Below are 11,850 nucleotides of genomic sequence, written 5' to 3' on the forward strand. Positions count from 1 at the left end.
GGCCGCCATTTGCATTTTGTAATTGTTGTTGAAAATTTGCACTTCGTCTTACGAAGTTTATCTGTTCGTCAACTTGGCGCTTTCAGGTAGGAGCACCGTCGTTTAGGTGCCTGCCTTCTTTTGCTTGATTATTATTTTGGTTGTGAAACTTTTTGCTCCGATTTCTGGGGTTTTTTGTTGTCTCAACCTGTGTAGGCAGAGCGCTGTTTTACAAGCGCATGCCGCCATTTGCATTTTGTTTTGTCTGCCGGTTGTGGAACTTTTGACTCCGATTTCTGGAGTTTTTTGTTGCTTCAACCTAGCGTAGGCAGTGCCCGGTGTTACGGGTGCATGCCGCCGTTTGCATTTTAGAATTTTGTAATTATTTTTGCGAAATTTTCTCGTTGTGACTTGTCATTTCGATGGCGGACAAGGGTAAGAGCTCTGCCAAGCAGGTACCGGTGGGTTCGCCGCTGGGCAGTTCTGGGTCTGCGTCTTCTTCTAAAAGTAAATCCAAGAAGTCGCGTTCGAAAGATAAGGTTTCACCGGTGAAACGACCTCTGGTCAGCGTTTTCGATCCGGTTAGCAAGGAGGCGTTGCGTGTTTCGATCGATCCTCCTGCTAGCATGCCTGTTTTGTCGCCGCAGGAGAAAGAGGCCCAGGCGGTCTCGCGCGATGAATTGTTTGCTCTTTTTTCTACTTTTAAGGATCAAATGAGGGAGATGCTGGCAACAGACAGGGGTGTGTCTTACTCCACCATTCCGGCTTTGCCTCCAGGGGTTGGCAACGCTGCCTCTTTGTCGAGGATTGTTCCTTCTGCTACGGTTACGTCGGCGGACGTTGCTGATCCGCAGCTTTCGGCTTCGGCCGATCAGGTACGTGTTTCTGGAAGTTGGGGGTGTTCAGCACACGAGCGTGCGGTTCATCTCGACGGTTATTCCACCCTTGACGGTGGGGCCGGTCCGTCCGGTCCCTCGTACTTGGGTTCAACTGCTTCGGCAAAGGGATTTCCGGCCACAGGATCTCTTTCGAGAGATCTTGGCACTTCCATTTCGTTACCATCGACTTCCGGTTCGCAGCCCACGGGGGTTCCGGTCGTTGGTGGTAACGGCAATCCGTTTCCTGCCTTCACTTCCGCTCAGGCGGCTGTGGATGGCGGGAGACAGGATGGGTTGGCTTCCGGGCAAAGCACAGGTGTGTTTCCGGTCGCTTTCCCTTCCGGATTGCCAGCTACCTATGGTAGCAGCTCGGCTGTATCGGTTCCCCTTGGTGTGGCTACACAGGGTTCCGGTACGGCGGGTTCATCAGTTCCGTTTAGGGACAATGATGGTTCCGGTCATGATCGGCCTTCATCGGACATCTTGATTGATGATGTGGATGTTGGCGAAGATTGTGAAGACTCTTCGGAGGCGGAACACAACTTTCGGGTTCAGAGGAGTTTCTCACGCGCGCTGAGTGCTGCAGCTGAGGTTACCTCTAGATATTTTGCGGAAGGGGTGTCAGCTTCGTCTTCACGGCTAGCGGCACCTCCTTCCGCGTTTGGCGATTTCCGGGGTGACAGCGAGACTGGTGTCCGCTTCCGGTTTCGGGAGTCTCCTTCTGTAGCCTACCATATGGCTAAGGTGCTGAGTGTCAGTTCTGATGACATCGTTCCTCTTTTATCTGCTCATGGGGATGCGCCTGAATCTGCTCAGCAATGGCTGGCTTCTCCGCGTGATTGCTCTCGCATACAGTCTAACTTGGCCCGTAGGCCTAAGCTGTTCGGGAAACCGGTTCATTTTATCGATTCTTTCGCGCTCCCGAGTTCCCCGCTTCAGGTCACTCCGGAGTTGGCGAACTTGCGGAAGGAGGGGTACAAGAAGGAAAAGCTGTCCGTCTGTACCGAAGCCGGCGTGATCGCGATTGAGGAAGCTGGGAGAGTTTCTCTGGAATTGGCTTCCGTGTCTGACACTCTTATTAGAGCGCTGTCCAGATCCATCTTTGTTTCTCTGGAGCCCTTTAAGTTCCGGGACGACGTGGTAGAAGAAGATGTTGTGACTTTGTTAGCAGCTCTTGCTAAGATCGCGGCTGAGCAGACCGCTACTTCGGCCAAGTTGTACACGCAGGCCGTGTTATGGCGTCGTGAAGCTCTTTTGAGAGACTCGAGACTGTCGGATAAAGCCACTATTGAGGCTTTGAAAGTTTCTCCGTTTGCGGGACAGAGCTTACTGGGTCCTGAGTCTCTCGAGGCTCTCAGGCGAGAGTCTCAAGAGGTGAAGGACTTGCATTTCGTTAAGCTGTCTGAGCTTGCCCTTAAGCAGGGTCAGAAAAAAGGTGGTTCGGCGCCGCCTTCATCTTTTCGCGGCTCTGGACAGAAGACGAGGTCGCATAGGGGTGGCAGCCGTTCGCGCCCCTACAATAAGAAGCCTTCCGTCGGGAAGAAGGTGTCAGGTGGCAAACCTAACCCCCAATGAAGGCTCCCCGATCCAGCCACTCCCCTAGCCCCTACCCCTTTGGTAGCGGGCGGCCTCTCAAGGGCCGTTCCAGCTTGGTTGGCTCTTACGAGCAACCCTTGGGTTACGGGAGTGGTTCGATCGGGGTTCCGGTTGCTCTGGTTGGAGGACAAGGCCCCTCTAACCAGGACAACACCCAGGTTCAAGTTCCCCGCCGATCCAGAGGCTTGTGCCGTTATTCAGGCGGAGGTTCTACTGCTCTTGCAGAAGCAAGCGGTAGAAGAGGTCATCGATCGTCGATCCCCTGGCTTTTACGGGAGACTGTTTGTCGTCCCGAAAGCGTCAGGGGGTTGGCGACCAGTGTTGGATCTGTCTCCCTTGAACGGCTTTCTCCGGAAAGTTCCGTTCAAGATGGAGACTCCAGCGTCTGTCAGGGAGGCCCTACGTCCGTCGGACTGGGTCACTTCCATCGACCTGACAGACGCGTACTTCCATATTCTGATGCACAGGTCAGATCGAAAGTGGCTGCGGTTCCTGTGGGGCGACAGGGTGTTCCAGTTCAGGGCGCTGCCGTTCGGGCTTTCTTTAGCACCCTGGATTTTCACCATGATAGTGCGCCAGCTTTGCGCATTAGTGCGCCAGAAAGGGATCCGTCTCAGAGTTTATCTGGACGACTGGTTGATTCTGAGTCAACAAGAGTCCCTGTGCGGGCAGCACACCCAGATAGTCTTGCAGACTGCGAGAGACTTAGGTTTCTTCGTGAACCAAGGGAAGTCCGACTTGGTTCCCTCTCAGGAGTTCACGTATCTGGGCATGGTGTTCGACACCCGAGCTTGGACTGTGCGTCCCGCCCAGCGGAGGATAGACAAGCTGCAGGATCTGGTCAGGTCTCTGTCAAGCCTCCGCCACGCGCCTGTCAGGGTGTTGGCGTCACTCCAGGGCCAGATGGAGTCGATGTCTACCCTGATTCCTCTGGGCAGAGTTCACAAACGCCCGTTTCAGGCGTTTCTGAACTCTGCCTGGGATCCAGCCTCGCAAGGTTGGAATCTGTCTCTTCCCCTTCAGGGATGGTTCCTGGAGTCAACAAGTCAGTGGTTGGATTCGGCCTGGCTGACTCAGGGCGTTCCGATTTCCTTGCCCCCTCCGGAGTTGCATCTTTTTACAGATGCGTCCCTTCAGGGTTGGGGAGCTCATCTGGAGGGGAACACAGCTTCCGGTCTTTGGGACCAGGATCAGAAGTCGTTGCATATCAACATTCTGGAGTTGGAAGCAGTGCGCCTCGGGCTTCGGGAGTTTGTCGCCTCATTGCGAGGCAAGCATGTGTTGATCCGCACGGACAACACCACTGTGGCCGCGTACCTGAACAAGCAGGGGGGTACGCGCTCGCTGGTTCTGTCCAACAGGGCTTGCGAGATTCTCGCTTGGGCGTTCCTTCAGGGGATTGTGATTTCAGCGAAGTACCTTCCGGGGTGCCTGAACATCTTGGCAGATTCACTCAGTCGCACTTCGCAGATTCTGCACTCGGAGTGGACTATCGCACACCAAGCACTGCGGCGTCTGTGGACGCAGGTGGACAAACCCCTCGTGGATCTGTTTGCCACCCGGTTCTCTCGGCGTCTCCCAGTCTTCGTGTCCCCAGTGCCGGACCCGGAGGCTTGGGAGGTCAACGCCATGGAAATAGACTGGAAGGATCTGATAGCTTATGCCTTCCCTCCCATTCCGTTGCTGGGCAAGGTGCTGAGAAAGGCGGACTTGGAGAAGCCAAGGCTGGTTCTCATAGCGCCGTTGTGGCCGAGCCAGGCGTGGTTTCCGGACCTTCTTCGTCTAGCCGACGGTCCACCCATTCCTCTCGATCTTCGAGAGGGGGAGCTTCTGCAACCGAGGTCGAGGATCCCTCACAGGGACCCTCATCTCCTGGCTCTACACGCTTGGGTTCTGTCAGGAGAGCGTTGAAGCGCGCTGGGGCGTCAGACCTCACTCTGACATTGGTGCAGAAGGCGCATAGAAAATCTACTTCTGCTGTTTATTCGTCCCATTGGGCTGCTTGGGCCCAGTGGTGTCGTCTTAACGGCGTTAACCCGTTGTCTCCACGTTCTATGCAGGTTGCAAATCATTTGGCTTGGCTCTCCCAAGGTCGGACGGCGTCTACCCTCCGGGTACGCCGTTCTGCCATTTCCACTACCCTCAAGCAGTTGGGACGCTCTATTACCCTGGACGGGGTGATCGCAAGCGTCATTAAAGGTTCCGCTCTTAGCTCTGCTTCACGCAGAACGTCTGTCCCAGCCTGGGATCTCTTACTTGTACTGGAATTTTTGCGCTCCTCGGTTTTCGAACCTTTGAAAGAGGCTAGTCTGTCTAACCTTACTAAGAAGACTCTCCTCCTTATTTTGCTTGCGTCAGCGCGTCGGGGAAGCGAGGTTCACGCTCTTTCCGGACTTAACCAGGATATTTCTTTCGAAAAGGATGGCTCTGTTATCTTGCGTTTTTCGCCTGTGTTTTTAGCAAAGAATCAAAAACCTAACCAGCCGTCTCCCGTAGTGAACATACAGTCGCTGCGTTCTATTTTGCCGCGCGGTGACCCTGACCTCTTGAACTGCCCGGTCCGGGCTCTGCGGGCTTACCTGTCTCGCACGGCTCCGTTAAGAGCTTCATCTCAGAAACTGCTTTTCATCTCGTTAAACGTAGCCAGGGATAAGGATATCGTTAAGACGACTTTGGCGAGATGGTCTGCCGGGCTTATAAGGCAAGCATATGAGTGGTGGCAGACACATGGGGGGGGACGCTCCGTTCTCCCATTACGGTCGCCTCGTACGCATGAGGCGAGAGCCTGGGCCGCCTCTCTAGCGGTCTTGCGCTCAGGCAGGATGACTGAAGTGCTCAGAGCAGCATACTGGAAGTCTGAAGACGTTTTCATAAACTTTTATCTACGTGATATTGCCAGCACTAGGCAAGATGGCTCGAGCTGTTTGCCTGCCATGGTGGCAGCTGGCCAGGTTCTACCGAAGGTTTAGGTGAGTTTCCCGCCGCCTTGTGTAGCAATCTGCTATTTATGTGAGTTGTAGTAAGAATATGTTATTTAATCGAAAATTTCTTATCAAATTTTCATTTAATTAATATACTTACCAACTCACATAGTTAATGCCCTCCCTACCTACCCCGCTTTGTGTGGTTTAAGGTGGTGTTTCAGTGGGAATGACTATACCGGCAGTATGTCCAGCGCATGCGCGGGCAGCCGGTGGGGGGAGGTAACTCCCGGGACCCGTTGTCAAGGGTTTGTTTTGTTTTGGGAGTTATCTCCCCCTGTTACCAGGGTCAGTGCTTCAATGTCTAACGCATCAAACTGAAGTTAATGCATTTATGTGAGTTGGTAAGTATATTAATTAAATGAAAATTTGATAAGAAATTTTCGATTGTGTTGTGAATAGCAATTTCTTCCTGTCCATCTGATGCCTCATATAATATTCAGAACTGCGAAAGTGACTCGATCGAGCGTTTGCTCTTCTTGTTCGATAAATGTCTTTGATGACGTCATATCCGGCTTTTTGTGAAAGTTGAGGCGGCACTGTCACACGCTCATTTTTCAGTCAAATTGATTGCAATTTTGGCCAAACAATCTTCGACGAAGGCCGGACTTCGGTATTGCATTTCAGCTTGGTGGCTTAAAAATTAATTAATGACTTTGGTCATTAAAAATCTGAAAATTGTAAAAAAAATAATTTTTTTATAAAACGATCCAAATTTACGTTCATCTTATTCTTCATCATTTTCTGATTCCAAAAACATATAAATATGTTATATTTGGATTAAAAACAAGCTCTGAAAATTAAAAAAATTAAAAATTATGATCAAAATAAAATTTTCGCAATGAATTTAAAAACACTTTCATCTTAATCCTTGTCGGTTCCTGATTCCAAAAACATATAGATATGATATGTTTGGATTAAAAACACGCTCAGAAAGTTAAAACGAAGAGAGGTACAGTAAAGCGTGCTATGAAGCACAGCGCAACCGCTACCGCGCCAAACAGGCTCGTCACTTTCACTGCCTTTTGCACTAGCGGCGGACTACGTTCAATTTCATTCTGTGAGTTCCACAGCTTGACTAAATGTAGTAATTTCGCCTTACGCGACTTGTTTTTGTTTCAACCGGTGACTTTGAGTTTGAATGTCATGTTACAGAACAACAATTACATGACATGCTCACAATGTTATATCACGCAGATACTTACATACAGGACACAGCATTGTTTAATTTACGGGTAAACAGTGATGAATGAGTTCAACTACATGTTTGGTTCATTAATTAGCAGACCTTTATGTTGTGCAATGCCTGTATTTCATTTTTATGTCAAATATTTTTGACCACCATAACTAGTGCAGGTGGGTGATTAACCTAAGCAGGCACACAGCAATAAAACAAAGAAACAGCAGTAATAAAAGTGTGATCTAGCGTAAATTCTTTGTGTGCATATCTTAAGTTGACACAACTTTCTGCTACGTCCAGTCCAGAGGAAACATCCCCCCTTCAAATATACTATGAGTGGATGTTGCAATAATCTGTGATGAAATGTGTTTCGTGCAATCTTTTTTTTATATTACTTGCTGGTATTGTGGTATGGTATATGTACAATAAATGAATTTGTCCAGATTGATTACTGTATGTGACCATCTTAGATACTGGATGACAGGGGGTGGGACCCAGGTTCAAGAAAAAAGTTAAGGAAAAGGGAAATAAACCTCATAGAGCTGAAAGAGGTAAAACAAAAGTTCCATGTCATGTTTTCACAATCTGGTGTTGAAGGAACAGCATGGCTGTCCATGACACTGACCATGATGTTTGTAACATAGTTTCCAGTTCACACCATTTTCACAGGACTGTGCTGTGAGTCATTTTTTCTATGTCTTTGAGGCTGAAAATGTTCTGGTACAAACAACTAATCTGTACCATTATGCCCAAAATGTGAACCTCAGTGAAAACCAATCTAACCAAACAGTAGCCATTTTTCAACTGGCTCCAAAATAATAAAAAATAAAACATGATATTTTTTTATCTCTTTTGGCAACTTCAAGACTGGGATCCAAACTGTGGAAATAATCCAGATTCTTTATTCCGGCTAATCATCCTTGCATGTAAACCAAGCAGATCAACAGATGTGTTTTTGGCGCTATTTTGATTACAAATTTCTCCGTTTGTTTTGCATTTATTTCGTAACCAAACTTTGCAAAGACAAGCAAATGGTATTTTTTAAAAACAATATGTTCTAAGTTGCAAAACATATATCCATAATTAATAACAGATCACAGTGAAAAAATGGCAAGTGAAGTGACAGCAACCCCTCCAAATCCCACTGTTACTCTGTATCTGGGATGGTCACGTATACACTACCTGTTAAACTGGTTAGTAAGCATGTATACCAGTATCTTGTTTACCTCGATTATTCTGTAAATTGCTTGCATGGGTATTTCAGGCTTGCAGATGCATGGAATTTGCAACACATTAGGCGTTGCAATGTGTGCATTAATCTTTTTGCTTTTTTATATTTTGTTATATATACTGTACTAATATTATCAGGTTTATTAATCAGTTGGTGTTTACCCCCCCGCGGGTTAGGGGGAGTCCCATATTGGTTGGGACGAGAAAGAATTTACCCGATGCTACCCAGCATGTCGTAAGAGGCGACTAACGGTTCTGTTTCTCCTTTTACCCGTGTTAAGTGTTTCTTGTATAGAATATAGTCAATGTTTGTAAAGATTTTAGTCAAACAGTATGTAAGAAATGTTAAGACCTTTGTACTGGAAACTTGCATTCTCCCAGTAAGGTCATATATTGTACTACGTTGCAAGCCCCTGGAGCAATTTTTTTATTAGTGCTTTTGTGAACAAGAAACAATTAACAAGTGGCTCTATCCCATCTCCCCCCTTTCCCCCCTTTCCCCGTCGCGATATAACCTTGAATGGTTGAAAACGACGTTAAACACCAAATAAAGAAAGAAAGTTGGTGTTTAAATGTTTTATTTGGCAGTTGGGTTTTGTAAGCTTATGCCAAAAAGGATACAAGAGGCCATGTTTAAGTGGTTAAAAAAAAGTAATTAAATTGTGTTATTTGATGTGATATGTTGTGTGACACTTGGAACTTTTGCATGATGCATGGTTGTCAGGTGTGTGACGTGTTAATTTTTCTTCTGTGTACCATACATTTGCATGTTTATTTTTAACATCTGTTAAATTTAGCAAGTTTTATGTATTATATTTATTGTATTTTAATTGTTGGTTGCATGCAGATTTCTGTCTTGTGATTGCCACACAGCACCTTTATGATTTTATTGAGTCACTTGAGAAAAAGTGACTCTATGTAATCGGTCAGTGTTAGTCTGTCCGGCCGGCCGTCCGGCCGGCCGTCCGTAGACACCACCTTAACGTTGGACTTTTCTCGGAAACTATCAAAGCGATCCGGCTCATATTTTGTTTAGTCGTGACCTCCAATGACCTCTACACTTTAACGATGGTTTCGTTGACCTTTGACCTTTTTCAAGGTCACAGGTCAGCGTCAAAGGAAAAATTAGACATTTTATATCTTTGACAAAGTTCATCGGATGTGATTGAAACTTTGTAGGATTATTCTTTACATCAAAGTATTTACATCTGTAGCCTTTTACGAACGTTATCAGAAAAACAAGGGAGATAACTAGCCTTTTCTGTTCGGCAACACACAACTTAACGTTGGGCTTTTCTCGGAAACTATAAAAGTGACCGGGCTCAAATTTTATGTGAACGTGACTCCCAGTGACCTCTACACTTTGACGTCTGCTTTGGTGACCTTTGACCTTTTTCAAGGTCACAGGTATGTCTTGAAGGAAAAAAATTGAAATATCATATCTCTGAAACTATTCATCGGATTTGATTCAAACTTTATAGGATTATTCTTTACATCAAATTATTTACATCTGTATTGTGTTGTGAATAGCAATTTCTTCCTGTCCATCTGATGCCTCATATAATATTCAGAACTGCGAAAGTGACTCGATCGAGCGTTTGCTCTTCTTGTTATATGTTGTGTGCCATGGTTCCTTGGTTAAAGCACAACTGAGTGAACCTAACAGAAAGATATTAACAGCAAAATGAGAGTACCAGGGAGGGCGAGGATGTAGCTCAGTCGGTAGCGCGCTGGATGTGTATCCAGTTGGCAGCTGTCAGCGTGAGTTCGTCCCCACGTTCGGCGAGAGATTTATTTCTCAGAGTCAACTTTGTGTGCAGACTCTCCTCGGTGTCCGAACACCCCTGTGTGTACACACAAGCACAAGTGCGCACGAAAAAGATCCTGTAATCCATGTCAGAGTTCGGTGGGTTATAGAAACACGAAAATACCCAGCATCCTTCCTCCGAAAGCGGCGTATGGCTGCCTAAATGGCGGGGTAAAAACGGTCATTCACGTAAAAGCCATGGGAGTTTCAGCCCATGAACGAACAAACAAACAAACAGAGTACCAGGGAGATGTTCTTTGAGAAGTTCCCAACCGGGTGGGAATCAAGTGCTGTGTCGGATTGGTTGAAATCCCACCAAGTTGAGCACTTTTTCATGCACACCACTCCTGGTCACAAAAAAAAGAACGTACCTTGCCTCATGTCATCTTGACAAATCAGCATATTATGAATGGTTTCGTCATCTTTCCTTTCTTCATAAGCAAGTCCAACATTCTGCTCTTTGGAGTTTATTGACACTCGGGTGATTTTATTTTCCAGACCAATCTAGTTCTCTTCTACACTTCTGGTTTAATTTAAGTTTTGAATATTTTTGTCATTTGTTATAATTTGCTTTCAGCTTGCTTAATTTGTGTTCCTGGCTGAATTTTGCTCTGTTCAAACTTTACCTTGACATTGAAAGATGCAGGAAACAATTGATGTTTGGACCACTGGTGAAATTGCTGATCCATTGTATTTTGCTTTTTTAAGTTTCTGTTTTAAAGTCGCATGTCAATGATTGGACTCACCATCGTAGAAGGGACCGGCACGGTTGGCCTAGTGGTAAGGTGTCCGCCCCGTTTGGGAGGTCGTGGGTTCGAACCCCGTCCGGGTCATACCTAAGACTTTAAAATTGGCAATCTAGTGGCTGCTCCGCCTGGCGTCTGGCATTATGGGGTTAGTGCTAGGACTGGTTGGTCCGGTGTCAGAATAATGTGACTGGGTGAGACATGAAGCCTGTGCTGCGACTTCTGTCTTGTGTGTGGCGCACGTTATATGTCAAAGCAGCACCGCCCTGATATGGCCCTTGGTGGTCGGCTGGGCGTTAAGCAAACAAACAAACCATCGTAGATCTGGCACTTTCTGTGCAGAGTGGGAATTGTTTTTGTGAATTAATTTCTCAATGGACACTATTTGCAAGCTGTTATCAATTCATTCGAACATTCTCAGTCTGCACAGTAAGCACCAAGGCCCCTGATGTTTTGGTGAGTCCAAGTGGAGAGGCCAGGTCTTATACCATGTGTAAGAGAAACCATGACTATCAAAAGGGTTGCGCATACCAAGACAGCAGACGTAAATAATATAGGGAAAGAATGACGCAATGGAAATGACGTGCAGATTCTCGACTAAGGAAAGATCGCAGTTAATCAGAGAAACCACACCAGAAAGACGTGAAGTCGCCCCGCAAGGGATCCTCGTATCAAGTAAGTTACCTTGGTAGAATATGGTCGCCAGTGCTTTGCTTGCCGTTCCAGTAGACGGCCATACTAGTCAAGGACTTGCTATGGGGCAATCCCGTATAACCCGCGTAAAACTTTACACATGTAAAAACCTGGCCAGATCTGAGATGCTATATCTTCTATTTTTTGCACGGGAAGGACTGTGCCTTTGAGTGTTCAGCTTTGTTTTGGGATTGAATAACGAGAGACCATCTCCCTTTGAGCACGGAAGTTTTAAGGTAGAAGTGAATGTTTTCTTTTTCTTTCTTTTCTTTCTTTATTTGGTGTTTAACGTCGTTTTCAACCACGAAGGTTATATCGCGACGGGGAAAGGGGAGAGATGGGATAGAGCCACTTGTCAATTGTTTCTTGTTCACAAAAGCACTAATGAAAAATTTGCTCCAGGGGCTTGCAACGTAGTACAATATATTACCTTACTGGGAGAATGCAAGTTTTCAGTACAAAGGACTTAACATTTCTTACATACTGCTTGACTAAAATCTGTACAAAAATTGACTATATTCTATACAAGAAACACTTAACAAGGGTAAAAAGAGAAACAGAATCCGTTAGTCGCCTCTTACGACATGCTGGGGAGCATCGGGTAAATTCTTTCTCGTCCCAACCAATATGGGACTCCCCCTAACCCGCGGGGGGCAGAAGAAGTGAATGTATCTTGTAAAGAAGTTGCACCAGGATGCATTGAAAGCTTTAGATACTGTACTACTTTAAAATCGAATACAATGTGCCTTTTAAAGGGAGG

At 46.5% G+C, this 11,850-nt stretch overlaps 1 long non-coding RNA gene across 1 annotated transcript in view; it reads right to left on the reverse strand.

Moving 5' to 3' along the window:
• Positions 1 to 11,796, reverse strand: part of LOC138945498 (uncharacterized) — an 82,830-nt gene extending 71,034 nt beyond the window's left edge. The window contains exon 1 of the long non-coding RNA XR_011449018.1: positions 11,562 to 11,796. This is a non-coding gene — a long non-coding RNA (uncharacterized lncRNA). The remainder of the gene's footprint in view (positions 1 to 11,561) is intronic.
• Positions 11,797 to 11,850: the final 54 nt, after the last annotated feature.

Source organism: Littorina saxatilis, linkage group LG1 (assembly GCF_037325665.1).
Source record: "Littorina saxatilis isolate snail1 linkage group LG1, US_GU_Lsax_2.0, whole genome shotgun sequence".
In the NCBI taxonomy this organism is placed as follows: domain Eukaryota; kingdom Metazoa; phylum Mollusca; class Gastropoda; order Littorinimorpha; family Littorinidae; genus Littorina; species Littorina saxatilis.